This window comes from Scyliorhinus torazame, chromosome 20 (genome assembly GCF_047496885.1).
Source record: "Scyliorhinus torazame isolate Kashiwa2021f chromosome 20, sScyTor2.1, whole genome shotgun sequence".
Lineage (NCBI taxonomy): Eukaryota > Metazoa > Chordata > Chondrichthyes > Carcharhiniformes > Scyliorhinidae > Scyliorhinus > Scyliorhinus torazame.
The window spans coordinates 115,325,367-115,349,299 of record NC_092726.1 but is presented as its reverse complement, the minus strand read 5'-3'; positions in this window follow the sequence as shown (position 1 = coordinate 115,349,299).

Genomic DNA, 23,933 nt, shown 5'->3' with positions numbered 1-23,933 from the left:
AACGGAGGGTCTACGGGGGAGAGAGGGGAAGGGTTAGGGAAAGAGGGGTTTGGGGGGGAGGGGGGGGTAGCTGGGGGGGGCGTGGAGGGTCAGGCACGCCAAACTGAACGGCAACAGTTTGTAACTAAAGAAAAGTAAGTGAAAGCCTTTTCACTCTCTGATAAATGTAAACAAGCCGCAATGCACAGAATTGTGAAAATGGCAATAAAAAGATTTGTTTCAATAAATTCAGAGTGCCCAGTTCATTCCAATTAAGGGGCAAATTAGTGTGGCCAATCCACCTGCCCTGCACATCTTTGGGTTGTGGGGGTGAAACCCACGCAAACACGGGGAGAATATGAAAACTCCACACAGACAGTGACTCAGAGCCGGGATTGAACAGTGGTTAGCACTGCTGCCTCACAGCTACCGGGTCCCAGGTTTGATTCCCGGCTTAGGTCACTGTCTGTGCGGAGTCTGCACGTTTTCCCCGTGTCTGCGTGGGTTTCCTCCGGGTGCTCCGGTTTTCTCTCACCGTCCAAAGACGTGCAGGTTAGGTGGGTTGGCCCAGATAAATCAAAATTGCCCACAGTATCTGAAGATGTTCAGGTTAGGTGGGGTGATAGCGACGGGGTAGGGGAGTGGGCACGGGTATGGGGCTCTCTTCAGGGTTTACACACATGCACACACATACGCGCGCGCACAAACACGCACACACGCGCGCGCAAACACACACTTGCACGCGCACGCGCGCACCCAAACACGCACGCACGCTGTGCGCGCACACATGCACACTCACACACACACAGACAGGCACACACACACACTGCAATGAAGTTACTGAGAAAAGCCCCTAGTCGCCAAACTCTGGCACCTGCTCGGGTACACTGAGGGAGAATTCACAATGTCCAATTCACTAAACAGCACGTCCTTCGGGACATCAGGGAGGAAACCGGAGCGCCCGGAGGAAACCCACGCAGACACGGGGAGAACGTGCAGACTCCGCACAGACTGTGATCCATGCCAGGAATCGAACCTGGGACCCTGGAGCTGTGAAGCCGCAGTGCTACCCACTGTGCTACCGTGTAACTTACAGTGCCACGTAAAGAATGACACACATACACCGTCCCCCCCACCCCAGACACACACACACACGTGTACAGAAAAACACATACTCAATCTCAGACAGGCTGGGTCAATACATCTTTCAAATGGAGCGAGACCACATCACCACCTTTAACTTGGAGAGGTGTATCTGGCCTGTGTGTGAATCAAGTCACACACTGACTGGGAACATCCTCACAGCAGCTTGGGGACTGACATTTCTAAAGCACTTTTCATAACCTATGGGTATCACAAACTGTTTCAAAGGCAATGGAGTTTTTTGAAAAATGGTAATTTAGGAAATGGACCAGCTAATTTCAGGGAGAGAGATAGCGAAACAGGATGAGATTGTGCTGTACATGTTTCAGAGCTGTCACTGAGACACACACGAGATGTACAATATCAATTATTATTCTGAAGCATTTGATTAAATCACCCCTCAGACTAAATTCCAGTGTTTCAGAGTAAAGCTTCATCTACACTGTCCATCAAACACTCACAACCCAAATACTGTCTGGGGTTAAATACAGAAACAAGATCCCTCTGTCCTGTCCAAGGAATTTTTCATTGCAGATAGTTATTTTTATTTTTTGGAAAAGCAGAACTTAAATTGCACAGAATCCCAGGGTGGACTCTTGTTTATTTCAGCCCATCACATTCAAACATGAAGTTTAACCTCCGATTACAGGTGTCTTTGTGTCTCTGTCTGTGTATTCAATGTTCCTGTAGCTTTTTCACTTCTCTGAAGTATTTGAATAATAGGCCTTGGTTAATCAATCCTTTCTCACAGCACATGGAAGTTCTGAATCTTCAAGGCTCTCAGTCTAATGTACTTAACAAGCAACTGCTTCCTTTGATCCTCAATCCATTTCCCAACAGTAAATAGATCTCACACATTTCCATCATGCAGGAATATATCCATCAAAACTTCTAATCAGTTCCCCATACACTTGTTAACACTTGCCTGTGTGAAATTGCTGAACAGATTCCCCTGACAGATTCCGAAAGCTGCACAGAAAATGACAGGTTATTTTAAACTTTGAAACGGAACTATTTTAACTTGTCCATCAGTCCTATTAAACAGAAATGTTGTCCCTGTGGGATGACAGTTTCTCAGCAAGATTGAAACATTGAGGGGCGCCACGCAAAGCATTTTACAACATTTGTGGACTTCCAAAATCTACGATGCATTGCTGTCTGCAATGTGTGAATCCAGCTGTGAAATATCTGTACAATTTAAATTTCCACTGTTTCTGTATTCTCATCATTTATAAACATAACGGTTCTATCCTTTTTAAGTCAAAAGTACATCATCTTACATTTCCCTGCACTGAAATGCGTCCACTAGTTCAGTCTTCTGCCAAATATTAATTTCTCTCTGCAATTTGTTTCAGCAATGTTGCTTACAATGCTGTCTAATGTTTGGTGTCACTGGCAAAATAGGATGTGTAGCATTCTAGCAAATTGCCTTAAAGGGCTAATGTAAACGGCAAAACTGTGTGTGTATGTGTGCGTACGCACACATGTGTCTATGTCAGAGTGTATGTGTGTGTACACGTGTATGTATCTGTCAGTGTGTGCACGCGCATATGTTTGTGTTTGGCAAACTAATCCCACTGCCCCACTCCCTCCGCATAGCTCTCCATCAATCCCAAACTAATCCCACTGCCCCACTCTCTACCCATAGCCCTGTATCAATCACCGAACTAATCCCATTGCCTCACTCTCTCCCAACAGCTCTGTAACAATCCCAAACTCATCCCACTGACCCACTCTCTCCCCATATCCCTGTATCAAGAAACAAACTAATCCCATTGCTCCTGTCTCTCCCCATAGTCCTGTATCAATTCCGAAACTAATCCCATTACCCGGCTCTAGCCCCATTGCCCAGTATCAATCCCAATCTAATCCCACTGCCGCACTCTCTATTCATAGCCCTGCATGAATCCCAAGGTAATCTCACAGCCCCACTCTCCCCACAGCACTCGGTCGATATGCAAACTAATCCCACTCTCACCATAGCCCTGTATGAATCGCCAAACTAATCCCACTGCCCCACCCTCTCCCTAGAACCCTGTATCAATCCCCAAAATAATCTCACTGCCCTACTCTCCCCCCATAGCCCTGTGTCAATCCCCAAACTAATCCCACTGCCCCACTCCCTCACCATAGCCCTGTATCAATCCCCAAACTAATCCTACTGCCCCACTCTCTCACCACAGCCCTGTGTCAATCCCCAAACTAATCCCACTGCCCTACACTCTCCCTAGAACCCTGTATCAATCCCCAAACTAATCTCACTGCCCTACTCTCCCCCCATAGCCCTGTGTCAATCCCCAAACTAATCCCACTGCCCCACTCTCTCCCCATAGCCCTGTATCAATCCCCAAACTAATCTCACTGCCCTACTCTCCCCCCATAGCCCTGTGTCAATCCCCAAACTAATCCCACTGCCCCACTCTCTCCCCATAGCCCTGTATCAATCCCAAACAAATCCCACTGCCCGGCTCTCTCCCCATAGCCCTGCATAAATCCACAAACTAATCCCACTGCCCCACTCTCTCACCACAGCCCTGTATCAATCCCCAAACTGATCCCACTCTGGCCACAGCACTGTGTTAATCCCCAAACTAATCCCACTCTCCTCACATCCCTGGGTCAATCCCAATACTAATCCCACGCTCCCCACAGCCGTGTGTCAATCCCCAAACTAATCCCACTCTCCCCGCAGCCCTGTGCCAATCCCCAAACTAATCACACTCTCCCCACAGCCCTGTGTCAATCCCGAAACTAATCCCACTCTCCCCACAGCCCTGTGTCAATCCCCAAACTAATCCCACTCTCCCCTCAGCCCCGTGTCAATCCCCAAACTAATCCCACTCTACCCACAGCCCTGTGTCAATCCCCACACTAATCACACTGCCCCACAGCCCTGTGTCAAACCCCAAACTAATCCCACTCTCCCGACAGCCCTGTGTCAATCCCCAATACTAATCCCACTCTCCCCACAGCCCTGTGTCAATCCCCAATACTAATCCCACTCTCCCCCAGCCCTGTGTCAATCCCCAATACTAATCCCACTCTCACCATAGCCCTGTGTGAATCCCCAAACTAATACAACTCTCCCCACAGCCTTGTGTCAATCCCCAAACTAATCCCACACTCCCCACAGCCCTGTTTCAATCCCCAAACTAAACCCACTCTCCCCACAGCCCTGGGTCATTCCCCAAACTAATCCCACTCTCGCCACTGCCCTGTGTCTATCCCCAAACTAATCCCACTCTCCCCACAGCCCTGTGTCAATCCCCAAACTAATCCCACTCTCCCCACAGCCCTGTGTCAATCCCCAAACTAATCGCACTCTCCCCACAGTCCTGGATCAATCCCAAACTAATCCCACTCTCCCCACAGCCCTGTGTCAATCCCCAAACTAATCCCACTCTCCCCACAGCCCTGTGTCTATTCCCAAACTAATCCCACTCACCCCACAGCCCTGTGTCAATCCCCAAATTAATTCCACTCTCCCCACAGCACTGTGTCAATCCCCAAACTAATCCCACTCTCCCCACAGCCCTGTGTCAATCCCCAAACTAATCCCACTCTCCCCACAGTCCTGGATCAATCCCAAACTAATCCCACTCACCCCACAGCCCTGTGTCAATCCCCAAACTAATCCCACTCTCCCCACAGCCCTGTGTCAATCCCCAAACTAATCTCACTCTCCCCACAGCCCTGGGTCATTCCCCAAACTAATCCCACTCTCCCCACAGCCCTGTGTCAATCCCCAAACGAATCCAACTCTCCCCACAGACCTGGGGCAATCGCCAAACTAATCCCACTCTCCCATCAGCCCCGGGTCATTCCCCACACTAATCCCACTCTCCCCACAGCCCTGGGGCAATCCCCAAACTAATCCCACTCTCCCCACAGCCCTGGGTCAATCCCCAAACTAATCCCACTCTCCCCACAGCCCTGTGTCAATCCGGAAACTAATCCCACTCTCCCCACAAACCTGTGTAAATCCCCAAACGAATCCCATTCTCCCCACAGCCCTGTGTCAATCTCCAAACTAATCCCACTCTCCCCACAGCCCTGTGTCAATCCTCAAACTAATCCCACTCTCCCCACAGCCCTGTGTCAATCCCCAAACTAATCCCACTCTCCCCACAGCCCTGCGTCAATCCCCAAACTAATCCCACTCTCCCCACAGCCCTGTGTCAATCCCCAAACTAATCCCACTCTCCCCATAGCCCTGTGTCAATCGCCAAACTAATCCCACTCTCCCCACAGCCCTGGGTCAATCCCCAAACTAATCCCACTCTCCCCATAGCCCTGTGTCAATCCCCAAACTAATACCACTCTCCCACAGCCCTGGATCAATCTCCAAACTAATCCTACTCTCCCCACAGCCCTGTGTCAATCCCCAAACTTATCCCACTCTCCCCACAGCCCTGTGTCAATCCCCAAACTAATCGCACTCTCCCCACAGTCCTGGATCAATCCCAAACTAATCCCACTCTCCCCACAGCCCTGTGTCAATCCCCAAACTAATCCCACTCTCCCCACAGCCCTGTGTCTATTCCCAAACTAATCCCACTCACCCCACAGCCCTGTGTCAATCCCCAAATTAATCCCACTCTCCCCACAGCACTGTGTCAATCCCCAAACTAATCCCACTCTCCCCACAGCCCTGTGTCAATCCCCAAACTAATCCCACTCTCCCCACAGTCCTGGATCAATCCCAAACTAATCCCACTCACCCCACAGCCCTGTGTCAATCCCCAAACTAATCCCACTCTCCCCACAGCCCTGTGTCAATCCCCAAACTAATCTCACTCTCCCCACAGCCCTGGGTCATTCCCCAAACTAATCCCACTCTCCCCACAGCCCTGTGTCAATCCCCAAACGAATCCAACTCTCCCCACAGACCTGGGGCAATCGCCAAACTAATCCCACTCTCCCCACAGCCCTGTGTCAATCCTCAAACTAATCCCACTCTCCCCACAGCCCTGTGTCAATCCCCAAACTAATCCCACTCTCCCCACAGCCCTGCGTCAATCCCCAAACTAATCCCACTCTCCCCACAGCCCTGTGTCAATCCCCAAACTAATCCCACTCTCCCCATAGCCCTGTGTCAATCGCCAAACTAATCCCACTCTCCCCACAGCCCTGGGTCAATCCCCAAACTAATCCCACTCTCCCCATAGCCCTGTGTCAATCCCCAAACTAATCCCACTCTCCCACAGCCCTCGATCAATCTCCAAACTAATCCTACTCTCACCATAGCCCTGTGTCAATCCCAATACTAATCCCAATCTCCCCACAGCCCTGGGTCATTCCCAAAACTAATCCCACTCTCCCCACAGTCCTGGGTCTATCCCCAAACTAATCTCATTCTCCCCACAGCCCTGGGTCTATCCCCAAACTAATCCCACTCTCCCCACAGCCCTGTGTCAATACCGAAACTAATCCCACTCTCCCCACAGCCCTGTGTCAATCCCCAATACTAATCCCACTCTCCCCACAGCCCTGGATCAATTCCAAACTAATCCCACTCTCTCCACAGCCCTGTGTTAATCCCCAATACTAATCCCACTCTCCCCACAGCCCTGTGTAAATCACCAAACTAACCCCTCTCTCCCCACAGCCCTGTGTCAATTCCCAAACTAATCCCTCTCTCCCCACAGCCCTGTGTAAATCACCAAACTAATCCCACTCTCCCCACAGCCCTGCGTCAATCCCCAAACTAATCCCACACTCCCCACAGATCTGTGTCAATCCCCAAACTAATCCCACTCTCCCCACAGCCCTGTGTCAATCCCCAATACTAATCCCACTCTCCCCACAGCCCTGTGTCAATCCCCAAACTAATCCCACTCTCTCCACAGCCCAGTGTCAATCCCCAAACTAATCCCACTCTCCCACAGCCCTGGATCAATCTCCAAACTAATCCTACTCTCACCATAGCCCTGTGTCAATCCCAATACTAATCCCAATCTCCCCACAGCCCTGGGTCATTCCCAAAACTAATCCCACTCTCCCCACAGTCCTGGGTCTATCCCCAAACTAATCTCATTCTCCCCACAGCCCTGGGTCTATCCCCAAACTAATCCCACTCTCCCCACAGCCCTGTGTCAATACCGAAACTAATCCCACTCTCCCCACAGCCCTGTGTCAATCCCCAATACTAATCCCACTCTCCCCACAGCCCTGGATCAATTCCAAACTAATCCCACTCTCTCCACAGCCCTGTGTTAATCCCCAATACTAATCCCACTCTCCCCACAGCCCTGTGTAAATCACCAAACTAACCCCTCTCTCCCCACAGCCCTGTGTCAATTCCCAAACTAATCCCTCTCTCCCCACAGCCCTGTGTAAATCACCAAACTAATCCCACTCTCCCCACAGCCCTGCGTCAATCCCCAAACTAATCCCACACTCCCCACAGATCTGTGTCAATCCCCAAACTAATCCCACTCTCCCCACAGCCCTGTGTCAATCCCCAATACTAATCCCACTCTTCCCACAGCCCTGTGTCAATCCCCAAACTAATCCCACTCTCTCCACAGCCCAGTGTCAATCCCCAAACTAATCCCACTCTCCCCACAGCCCTGTGTCAATCCCCAAACTAATGCCACTCTCCGGACAGCCCCGTGTCAATCCCCAAACTAATCTCACTCTCTCCACCGCCCAGTGTCAATCCCCAAACTAATCCCACTCTCTCCACAGCCCAGTTTCAATTCCCAAACTAATCCCACTCTCCCCACAGCCCTGTGTCAATCCACAAACTAATCCCACTCTCCCCATAGCCCTGTGGGGAATTTTCAATCATGATCACATTTCTGATGTGGAATCTTACTGTGCAATCAATATGCCTGCTATCAGTTTGTACACCTTCGAGTAGAAAGAGAGAAATAAATCCATCTTCAGAGAGTCTGACCTTAATTCTGAAAGTGACCCATTTTTGGGCTCTTCCTGTGCACAAGCTGCATGCAGAATTCCCCAAATGAAAAACAAGGTGAGAGAGGAGCGTGAGGGTTGAGTTAACAGAAAGCAGTTGGGGTTATCATCCTGACCGTTTTAATTTAATCTAAATTGGTTCAATATAAATTCTAATCTCAGAAATTGACATCAGAAGATTTCAGTGAAAAACCCCATTAATCCTCGCTGTCTAATAAAACGATGTTTTTGCCGATGACCCTGTATTTCTTCAGGAATAAACTTTACGTCTCCCAGTGGGAAAAATCAAATTGAATCCAATTTTTCAGAACAGCTCACTGAAGAAATCTGTCAGTGCATAACAGAATCAGATTGTCCCCATCAAAGACTCCCAAGACAGCAACGTCCTGGGCTACCTTGCCCGTCTATGCTCATTGTTTAGAAAGCCCTCCTTGGGAGACAGACGAATAGACATCACAAACTAGTCAGAAACTCAGGGGGAAATACATATTAACATCAAGACTTACGTAAGGATAGGATCTTGCTAGATCTGTTGCTGTCCCCTGAATTAACATAACCACAGACAGGACAAATGCCTCTGGCCTCTCCTGTGAAGACACATCTTTAGTAAACAATCACAGCGGACAGACTGAAAACATTCATGACAGACAGTCTGCACACAGATCTTTGAGGAGATCCCAACCAATACTGTTTCTAATAATTTCCCAATAGAATTTTAACTTATGCTTCAATTCTGTTCTCCAGAAATGTGGTCCCTGTAGGATGATTGTGTTAAGACAGCAGATTGCTGGATCCATTGCCGTGTCATTTATCAATAGTAAGGAGATTGGTATCTCTTGTCAGTCATTTACATGTCAATAGTGAGCTGTCCTCAGAGGCAGACATTCCACTCGTGTCAGAGACGAGGGCTGGAGTTCGCTCACAGCTCACTGAGGATAAATCTGAGTCTGAGGGACTTCAGTTCTCAAACCAATCCTCCCATTTCACTGTAAACATTGCCCTATTGTTCAGTGTGTGTCTGTGTGTGTTGCTGAGTGGAGCTACAGTTTGAAGTGAGATAGCTTGAAGTGAGAGCTGTTGGTGGTGTGCGGAATTGGAGTTCCCCGATCCTATTCCGGATGGAGTTGTGCCTGGTGGGAGTGCGGCCATCCAGGGCTGCAGGCCCAGCCGTCTGTCCTCCCAACCAGCTGCCTGAGGTGGGAGTCTGAACATCTAGGGCTGCAAGCCAGCCTCCTGTCCTCCCACCCCTCTGCCGGAGGTGGGAGTCTGACGATCCAGGGCTGTAAGCCCAGACTCCTGTCCTCCCACCCCTCTGCCGGAGGTGGGGGTGGGACATTCCAGGGCTGCAGAAACAGCCTCCTGTCCTCCCACCCCTCTGCCCGAGGTGGGAGTGGGACAACCCAGGGCAGCAGGCCCAGCCTCCTGTCCTCCCACCCCTATGCCTGAGGTGGGAGTCTGACGATCCAGGGCTGTAAGCCCAGACTCCTGTCCTCCAACCCCTCTGCCGGAGGTGGGGGTGGGACATTTCAGGGCTGCAGAAACAGCCTCCTGTCCTCCCACCCCTCTGCCCGAGGTGGGAGTGGGACCACCCAGGGCTGCAGGCCCAGCCTCCTGGCCTCCCACCCCTCTGACTGAGGTGGGAGGGGGACCGCCTGAGGCTGCAGGCCCAGCCTCCTGTCCTCCCACCCCTCTGCCTTAGGTGGGATTGGGACCATCCAGGGCTGCAGGCCCAACATCCTGTCCTCCCACCCCTCTGCCTGAGGTGGGAGTGGGACCATCCAGGGCTGCAGGCCCAGCCTCCTGTCCTCCCACACCTCTGCCTGAGGTGGGAGTGGGACCATCCAGGGCTGCAGGCCCAGCCTCCTGTCCTCCCACCCCACTGCCTGAGGTGGATGTGGGACCATCCAGGGCTGCAGGCACAGCCTCCTGTCCTCCCACCCCTCTGCTAGAGGTGGGAGTCTGACCATCCAGGGCTGCAAGCCCAGCCTCATGTCCTCCCACCCCTCTGCCTGAAGTGGGAGTCTGACCATCCAGGGCTGCAGGCCCAGCCTCCTGTCCTCCCACCCCTGTGCCTGAGGTGGGAGTTGGAGCATCCTGGGCTACAGGCCCATCCTCCTGTCCTCCTACCCCTCTGCCTGAGGTGGGAGTCTGACCATCCAGGGCTGCAGGCCCAGCCTCCTGTCCTCTCACCACTCTACATGAGGTGGGAGAGGGACCATCCAGGGCTGCAGGCCCAGCCTCCTGGCCTCGCACCCCTCTGCCTGAGGTGGGAGTCTGACCATCCAGGGCTGCAGGCCCAGCCTCCTGTCCTCTCACCACTCTACATGAGGTGGGAGTCTGACCATCCAGGGCTGCAGGCCCAGCCTCCTGTCCTCCCACCCCTCTGCCTGAGGTGGGAGTCTGACCATCCAGGGCTGCAGGCCCAGCCTCCTGTCCTCTCACCACTCTACATGAGGTGGGAGTCTGACCATCCAGAGCTGCAGGCCCAGCCTCCTGTCCTCCCACCCCTCTGCCTGAGGTGGGAGTGGGACCATCCAGAGCTGCAGGCCCAGCCTCCTGGCCTCGCAGCCCTCTGCCTGAGGTGGGAAGGGGACCACCTGGGGCTGCAGGGGCACAGCCTCCAGTCCTCCCACCCCTCGGCCTGAGGTGGGTGGGACCATCCAGGGCTGCAGGCCCAGCCTCCTGTCCTCACACCCCTCTGCCTGATGTGGGATTGGGACCATCCAGAGCTGCAGGCCCAGCCTCCTGGCCTCGCAGCCCTCTGCCTGAGGTGGGGCGGGGACCGCCTGGGGCTGCAGGGGCACAGCCTCCTGTCCTCCCAGCCCTCTGCCTGAGGTGGGAGACTGACGATCCAGGGCTGTAAGCCCAGACTCCTGTCCTCCCACCCCTCTGCCCGAGGTGGGAGTGGAACCACCCAGGGCTGCAGGTCCAGCCTCCTGGCCTCCGACCCCTCTGACTGGGGTGGGAGGGGGACCGCCTGGGGCTGCAGGCCCAGCCCCCTGTCCTCCCACCCCTCTGCCTTAGGTGGGAGTGGGATAATCCAGGGCTGCAGGCCCAACCTCCTGTCCTCCCACCCCTCTGCCTGAGGTGGGAGTGGGACCACCCAGGGCTGCAGGCTCAGCCTCCTGTCCTCCCACACCTCTGCCTGAGGTGGGAGTGGGACCATCCAGGGCTGCAGGCCCAGCCTCCTGTCCTCCCACCTCTCTGCCTGAGGTGGGAGTGGGACCATCCAGGGCTGCAGGCCCAGCCTCCTGTCCTCCCACCCCTCTGCTTGAGGTGGGAGTCTGACCATCCAGGGCTGCAAGCCCAGCCTCATGTCCTCCCACCCCTCTGCCTGAGGTGGGAGTGGGACCATCCAGGGCTGCAGTCCCAGCCTCCTGTCCTCCCACCCCTCTGCCTGAGGTGGGAGTTGGACAATCCTGGGCTGCAGGCCCAGCCTCCTGTCCTCCCACCCCTCTGCCTGAGGTGGGAGTCTGACCATCCAGTGCTGCAGGCCCAGCCTCCTGTCCTCCCACCCCTCTGCCTGAGGTGGGAGTCTGACCATCCAGTGCTGCTGGCCCAGCCTCCTGTCCTCCCACTCCGCTGCCTGAGGTGCGAGTGGGACCATCCAGGGCTGCAGGCCCAGCGTCCTTTCCTCCCACCCCTGTGCCTGAGGTGGGAGTGGGACCATCCAGGGCTGCAGGCCCAGCCTCCTGTCCTCGCCCCCCTCAGCCTGATTTGTGAGCGGGACCATACAGGGCTGCAGTCCCAGCCTTCTGCCCTCCCACCCCTGAATCTGATTTGGGAGCAGGACCATCCAGGGCTGCAGGCCCAGCCTCCTGGCCTCGCACCCCTCTGCATGAGGAGGGAGTGGGACCATCCAGGGCTGCAGACACAGCCTCATGTCCTCTCACCCCTCTGCAGAAGGAGGGAGTGGAACCATCCAGGGCTGCAGGCCCAGCCTCCTGTATTCCCACCCCTCAGCCTGAGATGGGAGTGGGACCATCCAGGGCTGCAGGCCCAGTCTATTGTTCTCCAACCCCTCTGCCTGAGGTGGGGGTGGGACCATCCAGGGCTGCAGGCCCAGTCTATTGTTCTCCCACCCTTCTGCCTGAGGTGGGGGTGGGACCATCCAGGGTTGCAGGCCAAGCCTCCTGTCCTCATACCCCTCTGCCTGAGGTGGATGTGGGACCATCCAGGGCTGCAATCCCAGCCTCCTGTCCTCCCACCCCTCTGCCTGAGGTGAGAGTGGGACCATCAAGGGTTGCAGTCCCAGCCTCCAGACCACCCACCCCTCTGCATGAGGAGGGAGTGGGACCACCCAGGGCTGCAGACACAGCCTCCTGTCCTCCCACCCCTCTTCTAGAGGTGGGAGTGGGACCATCCAGGGCTGCAGGCCCAGCTTCCTGTCCTCCCACCCCTCTTCTAGAGGTGGGAGTCTGACCATACAGGGCTGCAGGCCCAGCGTCCTGTCCTCCCACCCCTCACCCTGAGGTGGGAGGCGGACCATCCAGGGCTGCAGGCCCAGCTTCCTGTCCTCCCACCCCCTTGCCTGAGGTGGGAGTCTGACCATACAGGGCTGCAAGCCCTGCCTCCTGCCCTCCCACCCCTCACCCTGAGGTGGGAGTGGGACCATCCAGGGCTGCAGGCCCAGCCTCCTAGCCTCGCAGCCCTCTGCCTGAGGTGGGAAGGGGACCGCCTGGGGCTGCAGGGGCACAGTGTCCTGTCCTCCCACCCCTCTGCCTGAGGTGGGAGTGGGACCATCCAAGGCTTAAGTCCCAGCCTCCTGTTCTCCCACTTCTCTGCCTGAGGTGGGAGTGGGACCATCCAGGGCTTCAGTCCCGACCTCCTGTCCTCCCACCTCTCTGACTGAGGTGGGAGTGGGACTATCCAGGGCTGCAGGACCAGCGTCCTTTCCTCCTACCCCTGTGCCTGAGGTGGGAGTGGGACCATCCAGGGCTGCAGGACCAGCCTCCTGTCCTCCCACCCCTCTGGTTGAGGTGGGAGTGGGACCATCCAGGGCTGCAGGCCCAGCCTTCTGCCCTCCCACCCCTCAGCCTGATTTGGGAGCGGGACCATCCAGGGCTGCTGGCCCAGCCTCCTGTCCTCTCACCCCTCGGCATAAGGAGGGAGTGGAACCATCCAGGGCTGCAGGCCCAGCCTCCTGTATTCCAACCCCTCAGCCTGAGGTGGGAGTGGGACCATCAAGGGCTGCAGTCCCAGCCTCCAGACCACCCACCCCTCTGCATGAGGAGGGAGTGGGACCACCCATGGCTCCAGACACAGCTTCCTGTCCTCCCACCCCCCTGCCTGAGGTGGGAGTGGGGCCATCGAGGGCTGCAAGCCCAGCCTCATGTCCTCCCACCCCTCTGCCTGAGGTGGGAGTCTGACCATCCAGGGCTGCAGGCCCAGCCTTCAGACCACACACCCCTCTGACTGAGGTGGGAGTGGGGCCATCCAGGGCTGCAGTCCCAGCCTCCTGGCCTCCCACCCCTCTGCCTGAGGTGGGAGTGGACCCATCAAGGGCTGCAAGCCCAGCCTCATGTCCTCCCACCCCTCTGCCTGAGGTGGGAGTCTGACCATCCAGGGCTGCAGGCCCAGCCTTCAGACCACCCACCCCTCTGACTGAGGTGTTAGTGGGACCATCCAGGGCTGCAGGCCCAGCCTCCTGTCCTCCCACTTCTCTGCCTGAGGTGGAATTGGGACCATCCAGTGCTGCAATCCCAAGCTCCTGTCCTCCCACCTCTCTGCCTGAGGTGGGAGTGGGTCCATCCAGTGCTGCAGGCACGGCCTCCTATCCTCCCACCCCTCTTCTTGAGGTGGGAGTGGGACCATCCAGGGCTGCAAGCCCAGCCTCCTGTCCTCCCACCCCTCTGCCTGTGGTGGGAGTGGGGCCATCCAGTGCTGCAGACACAGCCTACTGTCCTCCCACCCCTCTGCCTGAGGTGGGAGTGGGACCATCCAGGGCTGCAGTCCCAGCCTCCTGGCCTGCCACCCCTCTGCCTGAGGTGGGAGTGGGATCGTCCAGGGCTACAGGCCCAGCCTCATGTCCTCCCACCCCTCTGCCTGAGGTGGGAGAGGGACCACCTTGGGCTGCAGGCACAGCCTGCTGTCCTCCCACCCCTCTGCCTGAGGTGGGAGTGGGACCATCGAGGGCTGCAGGCACTGCCTCCTGTCCTCCCACCCCTCTGCCTGAGGTGGTTGTGGGACCATCCGGAGCTGCAGGCCCAGACTCCTGCCCTCTCACCCCTCAGCCTGAGGTGGGAGTGGGACAATTAAGGGCTGCTGTCCCAGCCTCCTGTATTCCCACCCCTCAGACTGAGTTGGGAGTGGGACCATCCAGGGCTGCAGGCCCAGCCTCCTGGCCTCGCACCCCTCTGCCTGAGGTGGGAGTGGGACCATCCAGGGCTGCAGTCACAGCCTCCTGGCCTGCCACCCCTCTGCCTGCGGTGGGAGTGGGATCGTCCAGGGCTGCAGGCCCAGCCTCATGTCCTCCCACCCATCTGCCTAAGGTGGGAGTGGGCCCATCCAGGGCTGCAGTCCCGGCCTCCTATCCTCCCACCCCTCTTCCTGAGGTGGGAATGGGACCACCTTGGGCTGCAGGCCCAGCCTGCTGTCCTCCCACCCCTCTGCCTGAGGTGGGAGTGGGTCCATTCAGTGCTGCAGGCCCGGCCTCCTATCCTCCCACCCCTCTGCCTGAGGTGGGAGTGGGTCCATCCAGGGCTGCAGGCCCGGTCTCCTGTCCTGCCACCCCTCTGCCTGAGGTAGGAGTGGGACCATCCAGGGCTGAAGGCCCGGTCTCCTGTCCTCCCACCACTCTGCCTGAGACGGGACTGGGAACATCCAGGGCTACAGGCCAGCCTCCTGTCCTCCCACTTCGCTGCCTGAGGTGGGAGTGGGACCATCCAGTGCTGCAGGCCCAGCCTCCTGTCCTCCCACCCCTCTGCCTGAGGTGGGAGCGGGACCATCCATGGCGGCATGCCCAGCCAACTCTCCTAACACTCCTCTGCCTGAGGTATGGATGGGAACATCGAGGGATTCAGACGCAGCGTCCTGTCCTCCCACCCCTCTGCCTGAGGTGTTAGTGGGACCGTCCAGGGCTGCAGGCCCAGCCTCCTGTCCTCCCACTTCTCTGCCTGAGGTGGAATTGGGACCATCCAGTGCTGCAATCCCAAGCTCCTGTCCTCCCACCTCTCTGCCTGAGGTGGGAGTGGGTCCATCCAGTGCTGCAGGCACGGCCTCCTATCCTCCCACCCCTCTTCTTGAGGTGGGAGTGGGACCATCCAGGGCTGCAAGCCCAGCCTCCTGTCCTCCCACCCCTCTGCCTGAGGTGGGAGTGGGACCATCCAGGGCTGCAGGCCCAGCCTTCAGACCACCCACCCCTCTGCCTGAGGTGGGAGTGGGACCATCCAGGACTGCAGGCCCAGCCTTCAGACCACCCACCCCTCTGCCTGAGGTGGGAGTGGGGCCATCCAGTGCTGCAGACACAGCCTACTGTCCTCCCACCCCTCTGCCTGAGGTGGGAGTGGGACCATCCAGGGCTGCAGTCCCAGCCTCCTGGCCTGCCACCCCTCTGCCTGAGGTGGGAGTGGGATCGTCCAGGGCTGCAGGCCCAGCCTCATGTCCTCCCACCCCTCTGCCTGAGGTGGGAGTGGGACCACCTTGGGCTGCAGGCACAGCCTGCTGTCCTCCCACCCCTGTTCTTGAGGAGGGAGTGGGACCATCCAGGGCTACAGGCCGGCCTCCTGTCCCCTCACCACTCTGCCTGAGACGGGACTGGGAACATCCAGGGCTACAGGCCAGCCTCCTGTCCTCCCACTTTGCTGCCTGAGGTGGGAATGGGACCATCCATGGCGGCAGGCCCAGCCTTCTCTCCTACCACCCCTCTGCCTGAGGTGTGGATGGGACCATTGAGGGCTTCAGACGCAGCCTCCTGTCCTCCCACCCCTCTGCCTGAGGTGTTAGTGGTACCATCCAGGGCTGCAGGCCCAGCCTCCTGTCCTCCCACCCCTCTGCCTGAGGTGGGAAATGGACCATCCAGAGCTGCAGGCCCAGCCTCCTGTCTTCCCACCCCTCTGCCTGAGGTGGGAAATGGACCATCCAGGGGTGCAGACCCAGTCTCCTGCCCTCCCACCCCTCTGCCTGAGGTGGGAGTGGGACCATCCAGGGCTGCAGACCCAGTCTGCTGTCCTCCCACTCCTCTGCCTGAGGTGGGCCTGGGACCGCCTGGGGCTGCAGCGAAAGTCTTTGTTTTGGGCTCCGGCAGAGCTGAAGAGTGTCGTCCACCCGCTTTACCACCTGCGGCGGGTGTGGGGCAGCTTTGGACATTATTTTAGGCCCCTCCAGGGCTGAAGAACGCTGCCCCGCTCTGCTATTGCCCTGCGGCGCCTTCCCTTGTGGCCCCTGCATTTAGGCTGCCACCTCCCCACCTCCCCTGTCCTTTACCTTTTTACACGGCCGGGTGGTACCAGGGGTGGGCATGGCCAGCACCTCGGGGGCATCCTCCACTCTGCGGGGCGCAGGGCGGCCAAGGCATTATGCGGGGGCGGCAGCCTCCCGTCCCTCCGCTGCCTCCGCGGTGCCCTCGCCCTCCCGCCTGCTCACGCGGCAGCTGGGGGTGAAGTGCTATGCCCACCCTACCATGACCATTGAGGCGGGCACCCGTGCGATGTCCGGGGTTCTCGGCCCTCGGCCATCGTAGCCGCCTCAAGGATGTACAACAAGGCCGTGTTTTTCCTGCGGGCCGAGCAGGCGGCCCACCGGGCCCTGGAAAGGGGGCTCCCGGTGGGCGGGACACACGTCCCTCCCCACTGAGCTCCTCCTACCCCACCTCAACCTACTGGGGGAGGTCAGGTCCGGGGTGGCGCTGGCGCTCGGCCTCCCGGAATTCGGCCCGACCCCGGCCGCTCTCCCCGCGCCCAGAGGCCGCAGCCTCCTCTCGGGGCGCCGCCTCCCTGGAACAACCAGAGGGGGTCTCGCTGCCCTCTCCGCGGGTGAGGGGTGAGGGGTATGGGTCTCGCTGCCCACTCCCAGGGTCAGGGCGGGGGTCTCGCTGCCCCTCCCCGGGTGAGGGGGGTCTTGGTGCCCCCTCCCCGGATGAGGGGCTGGGTGGGGTCTCCTGTGCTGGTTCCCATCCCCCCGACACCCAGCCTTGCGCACAGAAAAAGAAAAGCGAGGCCGGGGGGCCTGCGAAGGCCCTACCTGGGGACGACCCTGGGGGTGGTGTCGACTCGGGCCAACGGTTAGCCTGTGGGCCCGTACCGCCCACACTCCATGTGCCGGGGGACTCGAGGTCATGTGGTGGCCGTTCGGAGGAGGAAGGCTGCTCGGTGGCGGGTGAGGAGGAGGATTTAGACGCTCTCTGCAGCGAAGCAGAGGGCACCCTCACATTCAGCACCGAGTCTCCCCTCATCCCCTCAGGGCAAACCCCAACATTTCTGGGTAAACATCACGGTCACCCAGACTGTGTGCGGCTGGCCCTGGACAGCTGGGGAAATCTGGGGCTGCTCCTTGGCTCCGCCCGGGCCTGTGCCAGAGAGGCCCGGGAGTTCGATCAAGACCAGGAGGAGCAGCGCCAAGCTGCTCAGTTCCTTGTGGGACTCCTGAGGGACTGGAGTTAAACCTCCCGTCCCTCTGAGCACTAAAGGTCTTGGTGACGGATAGACAATACTACTGACATGGAGGTAACCATCGCCAGCCTCAACATCAACGGCAGCAGGAACGCACACCACCGGTTCCAGTTCTTGTCTATCCTCCGGGACGGAAAGTACGGTATGTGCTTCCTGCAGGAAACCCAGGCCATCCGGGTGACGAAGCTCAGTGGGCCCTGGAGGGGCAAGGAGGAGTCTTCATGAGTCACCTGACCGCACGTTCGGGCGGGGTGGCGATCTTGTTGGCTCCACATTTTCAGCCGGAGATCTTGGGGGTCAAGGAGCCGGTGCCAGGCCGTCTGCTGCACCTAAAGGTCCGGGACGGGGCAGTGGTGATTCACTTTGTAAATGTATCCGCTCCCGTGGCCGGACCGCAGCAGGCTCGGATCACCACCTGGTGTGGGCGGGTCTCGCCCCGTCCCGCGCTCAGACACGGTCCGCGTACTGGCACTTCAACAACCTGCTGCTGGAGGACGAGCGGTTCCTGGACTCGTTCCGCCGTTTCTGGGCCGGCTGGAGAAGGAAGCGGGGTGGCCTCCCCTCCTTGAGGCTACGGTGGGATGTGGGCAAGGCCCAGATCCGTGCCTTCTGTCAGGGGGACACGAAGGGGTCTACGGCGGGGCGGAACTCCACGATCGCCAATTTGGCTGAGGAACTCCTCGATCTGGAGTCACGTCTTGCTCAGCCCGATGAGGCCCGGCCCTGGGGCTGTTTAACAGGGAGAAGAGGGGCGCACTGCGGGACCTGCAACTGGCCGGGTCCCGCGGCGCGCACACGAGGTCGAGAATCAGTCTCCTAACGGACATGGACCGCGGCTCCCGCTTCTCCTACTCGCTGGAAAGAGGACGCGGGACCCGTCGGCAGATTTCTACGCTGCTGGCCGACGACGGGTCCCTCGTCTCAGATCCGGAGCGGGTCAGGACCCTGATCAGGGATTTTTACTCCGACCTCTTCTCTCCGGATCCGTCCAGCGAGGACGCTTGCAGAGTTCTGTGGGAGGACCTGCCGCAGGTCGGCCCGGAGGGCTCCGGGAAGCTCGATAATGCCATCAACCTCCAAGAGCTGACCGGCGCCCTGGACAGCCTCTGACGGGGCAAATCCCCAGGGCTGGACGGGCTGACCGTGGAGTTCTTCAGGACGTGCTGGAACGTCCTGGGGAGCGACTATGCGGGGGTCCTGGGGGAATGTACCGCGACCGGGGAGATGCCCATTGCGTGGCGCAGGGCCGTCATTGCCCTGCTGTCCAAGAAGGGGGATCTCCGCCGACTAAAGAACTGGCGACCGGTCTCCCTCCTCAGCACGGACTATAAAATCTTTGCAAGGTGCTGTCTTTACGCCTTGGCCCCTAGCTGGACCACATGACCCACCCTGACCAGTCCTACACAGTCCCGGACCGCACAATCTATGACAATATCCACCTGGTCCGGGACATTATTCATTTTTCCCAGGGGACTGGTATGTCGAGCGCCTTCCTGTCTCTTGACCAGGAGAAGGCGTTCGTCAGGGTGGGGCACGGGGATTTTCTCTGGACTCTGCAAGCTTTCGGGTTCAGGGCGCAGTTTGTGGCCCCGATCCGATTACTGTCCGCCGCCTCGGAGTGTCTGAAAAGGTTAACGGGTCCCTGACTGCGCCCCTTCGCTTTGGGAGAGGAGTGCGTCAGGGCTGCCCCCTGTCCGGTCAACATTATTCCCTCTGCGTGGAGCCTTTCCTGTGCCTCCTGCGGAGGAGGTTAACGGGGCTGGTTCTGCGCGAGCCGGACGGGGGGGGTGGTCCTCTCGGCGGACGCTGATGACGTGTTCCTCATGGTCACTGACCCCGGTGACCTGCGGAGGATGCGAGAGTGCCAAGCTGTCTACTTCGCCGCGTCTTCCGCACGAATCAACTGGGTTAAATGTTCCGGACTCCTGGTCGGTCCGTGGCAGATGGACCCCCTCCCGGAGGAGCTCGGGCCCTTCAGCTGGAGTCGGACCAGCAGCCTCTACCTGGGAGTCCATCTTTGCCCGGCAGAGGAAGCCTGGCCGGCAAATTGGCAGGAGCTGGGGACCAAGGTCACCGCTGGCCTGGGACGCTGGACAGGACGGCTCCGAGTGCTGACCCACAGGGGGCGAGTTCTCATCATAAACCAGCTGATCGCCTCCATGCTGTGGTACCGGCTGGTCACTGACTCCTCCCCCTGGCTTTGTCACACGCATCCAGAGAACCCAGCTTCGGTTCCTCTGGGACAATCGATTGCACTGGGTCGCTGCGGAGGCCTTGAGTCTCCCGATTGCGGAGGGCGGTCAGGCGCTGGTGTGCCTCCGCACCCAGACTGCGACTTTCCACCTTCAGACTCTGCAGCGTTACGTGTACGCTGAGCCTCCTCCACGGTGGGGCCCTGGCGACGGATTTCTTCCGCCAGGTGAACATGGTGCCCCTATCTGTTGACCAGCAGGGTCTTCGGAACTCTTTGTTGGCGCTGCCCGTCTTGTACCAGGACCTCCTCAAAGTCTGGAACACGGTCGCCACGCGCCGCAGCTCTCCCCCGTCAGGCGTGGCGGCTGTCGTAAGGGAGCCGCTGCTCAGGAATCCGCACCTCCGCCAATCTCCATTCGGGTGGCTGGCGGAGCGGAGGGCGGTGGGTGCCGTGGGAAGGGCTGGGTGGCGGAGGGCTGTGGGTGCCGTGGGAAGGGCTGGGTGGCGCAGGGCTGTGGGTGCCGGGGGAAGGGCTGGGTGGCGTAGGGCTGTGGGTGCCGTGGGATGGGCTGGGTGGCGGAGCGGAGGGCTGTGGGTGCCGTGGGAAGGGCTGGGTGGCGGAGGGCTGTGGATGACGTGGGAAGGGCTGGGTGGCGGAGGGCCCGGCTGTGGATGCCGTGGGAAGGGCTGGGTGGCGGAGCGGAGGGCTGTGGATGCCGTGGGCAGGGCTGGGTGGCGGAGGGCCGGGCTGTGGATGCCGTGGGAAGGGCTGGGTGGCGGAGGGCCGTGCTGTGGATGCCGTGGGAAGGGCTGGGTGGCGGAGCGGAGGGCTGTGGGTGCCGTGGGAAGGGCTGGGTGGCGGAGGGCCGGGCTGTGGATGCCGTGGGAAGGGCTGGGTGGCGGAGGGCCGGGCTGTGGGTGCCGTGGGAAGGGCTGGGTGGCGGAGCGGAGGGCTGTGGGTGCCGTGGGAAGGGCTGGGTGGCGGAGGGCCGGGCTGTGGATGCCGTGGGAAGGGCTGGGTGGCGGAGGGCCAGGCTCGCTGAGCGCGGGGCGGTGTCAGTCCGGCGCGCGGCCAATGCCATCCAAGCCTCAAAACGGCCGTGCCCGGCCCCGCGGGCACACTGGAGCTAGAGGCGGCGCGGTTGTGAGGTTGGCATCCCGTCTGAGCGAACCCCTGCTCGGACGGAATTCCACATTGGTCCCAGGCCCCGGTGCACCCGCCGGGCGCCGGCGCCCCACAGCCGCAGCCGCCTCACGGAAATACCCTCCGTGCCGTTCCGCACCGCGCGGAGGGGTTTCCTGTCCGGCCTGCTGCTGCACACCTTCCACCTCCTTTACCTCGCCCGCCCTCCCCACACGCCTTGGCGTCCGGCAGCGGTCCCTGCTGGGGGGCCCTCTACGGAGGTGTCCTCCCCATAAAACTGGGGGAGCTGGGGTGGAGGGTGCTGCACATGGCAGTGCCGCCCAATCACAGAGTCAATCACTTCTCGGCCTCCCCAGAGACCTGCCTCTTTTGCGGCCTGGTGGGGACCGTGGAGCTTGTCCATGTTGTCTGTCCTCGGCTGCTCTCCCGCTTTGATTTCTTGACAACGTTGTTGTTGAGGTTTTCTTTGCACTTCAGCCCCACGCTCCTGATCTACGGACATCCGGTGCGGAGGGGGCGGGGAAGGCGGAGGATCTCCTCGTGAACCTGCTCCTGGGCCGGGCCAAACTTCCCATTTCTAGGTCCAGGCAGCGGGCGACCGAGAGGGCCGTCCGGCCCGGCTGTCTGCCCCTCTTCCGCGGCCTGGTTGGCGGCCGGGTGTCCCTGGAGCGGGAGCATGCGCTGTCCACGGGCGCACTCGAAGCTTTCCGGGCTCGGTGGGCCCCGCAGGGGCTGGGCTGCCGGACTGACCCCGATTCTCACACTTTCATTTGACGGCGTTTTGTTAAGTTTTTGTTTCTCCTTTTTGTTCTTTTTGGGTTGTGCTCCGCCCGTCGTTTTGGAGTCCACCCCCTTTTCTTTCTCCCTCAGTTACTTTGTGTTCTTTTACTCAGTTGCTGCAATAGGCATCATGCAGCACACTGGTCCCCTGCTGCATGGAGATAAATGTGGCCGGGCTTCACCTCACAGGAGGGGATAAAACACATTATTTTTTTTTTGCCTTCTTTGGCCTTAAATGTATAATTAATAGCAGTAACACCTTATAAAAGGTGCTGCGAGTTTGTGTAACTGAGAGGGAGAATCTTGGCCTCTTGCTGTGTTTCTAGTTTAAACATTTTCCTGCGTATTAGTTAACTTTCTCCCTCTTTTCCCCAGGAATTTGAATTTTGAAGACTGCAATGTGAGCAGGAATCTTTGGACAAGGTATTTTCTTCAGAGAACAAGTGGATGAACCCTTTGGTGGGTGACAATGTGTAAATTAAAAATCTGTAATATGAAGCTGTCTAAATTTTGTTTATGAATCCAAAATAACAGGGTTCTTTGAAATCTGGGTGTCCTGAAAAGGTTGGTTTCATTGCCTGAGCCCCGTTCACTCTCCGTATAACCTGTTAACTATTTTAAACGACACTCAACACTGCTGACAGCACCTTCTGGGATCTTTCTGTGTACCAATGGATTTTGTTTTAAAAAGGTTTTTCTCAGTTTTGAGAGGCAGTTTAACTCTTTCAGAGGATTGAAGGGAGTTCTTTAGACTTGGTCCAATCCACACACACAGGATGATGGGGGAGGAAGGGGTTTAGATCCAGGCGGGAATGGGGCTCGTAGCAGGAGTGAAAGGGTGGGGGAGAGGACAGACAGCATCCCACCTGGTTAGGTACACATTGCTGCTGCTGTGGGATCTTGCTGTTCATGCACAGGCCTGTGGACTTTGCCCGCAAAGTAATTGTGATCACAATTCTTAAATGAAAATAGTACATGGACTGCAAAGTGGGTTCCAAGGTCGCACATTTCAAAGTCTTAGGAGTGAGTGAGTTGATGAACCGTTTTCACAGGGGACTGAGGGGATATTCAGCCAGGATCACACTGCTGCGTGTGGGATCTTACTGTGTAATCAATACTGCCGTCAGTGTGTACAATACAACAATGGTGCAGAAACAGAGAAAGAGAGAGAGAGAGAAATCCCAGATCAGAAAATCTGAACTCAATTTTGAAAGTGGTATCATTTTTGGGATCTCCCTGTGCACACGTTGCCAGCAGAATTCACAAAATTAATACTAGTGGGGTCACTTTAGGGCAGCAGGGTTGCGCAGTGGGTTAGCACTGCAGTCTCACGCCGCCGAGATTCCAGGTTCTATCCCGGCTCTGGGTCAGTGTCCGTGTGGAGTTTGCACATTCTCACCGTGCTTGCGTGGGTTTCACCCCCACAACCCATCGTTGTGCAGGGTAGGTGGATTGGCCGCGCTAAATTGCCCCTTAATTGGAAAAAATGAATTGGGTATTTTAAATTTATAAAAAGAATAATAAAAATAAAATAAATAGTGGGGTCACTTTCAAAACAAATTCATCGACTGTAAAGTTTTCTCGATGGCCCGGAATAAAAGTCCCTTAACTTGAAGCGGATATAATTCTGGAATGAAGCCTGTATTTTAGGCCGAGACATAAATATGAGGGTGAAATTCAATCCGCAGAGGGACATTTGAATTCAGGTTACTGTGTTGTGATAGTTGGATTCCTGTGCCTGACCCTTTCTCTCTCTCTCCTTCCCAACTACTGGGGAACGGGGGTGAGAGAGAGAGAGAGAGAGAGAGAGAGAGAGAAGTACAGAAAGAGTGTGTGTTGGGGGGGGGGGGGAGGGGGAGAGGGAGGGAGATTAGAGAGAGTGAGAGGAGAAAGACAGAGAGAGGATGAAGGGAGAGGGAGGCTGTGCAAATGAGAGGCTTTCTCTCCCTCTCTCCCTTCTTTCCATTCTTGTCTCATTCTGTCTGTCTTCCCAGCGTTCTGCCGATATCTGTCCATCTCTCTCCAGCATTTTAGTGTCTCTTTAAACCTTTAATCTATGAAAACCACCCCACAAACTGCAATGGGGAATCTCATCACATCTTTCTGGGGATACTCTGATTTGGGAATAGAATAGAAATAAATGCTGGGAGGACGATTTTAAAAAG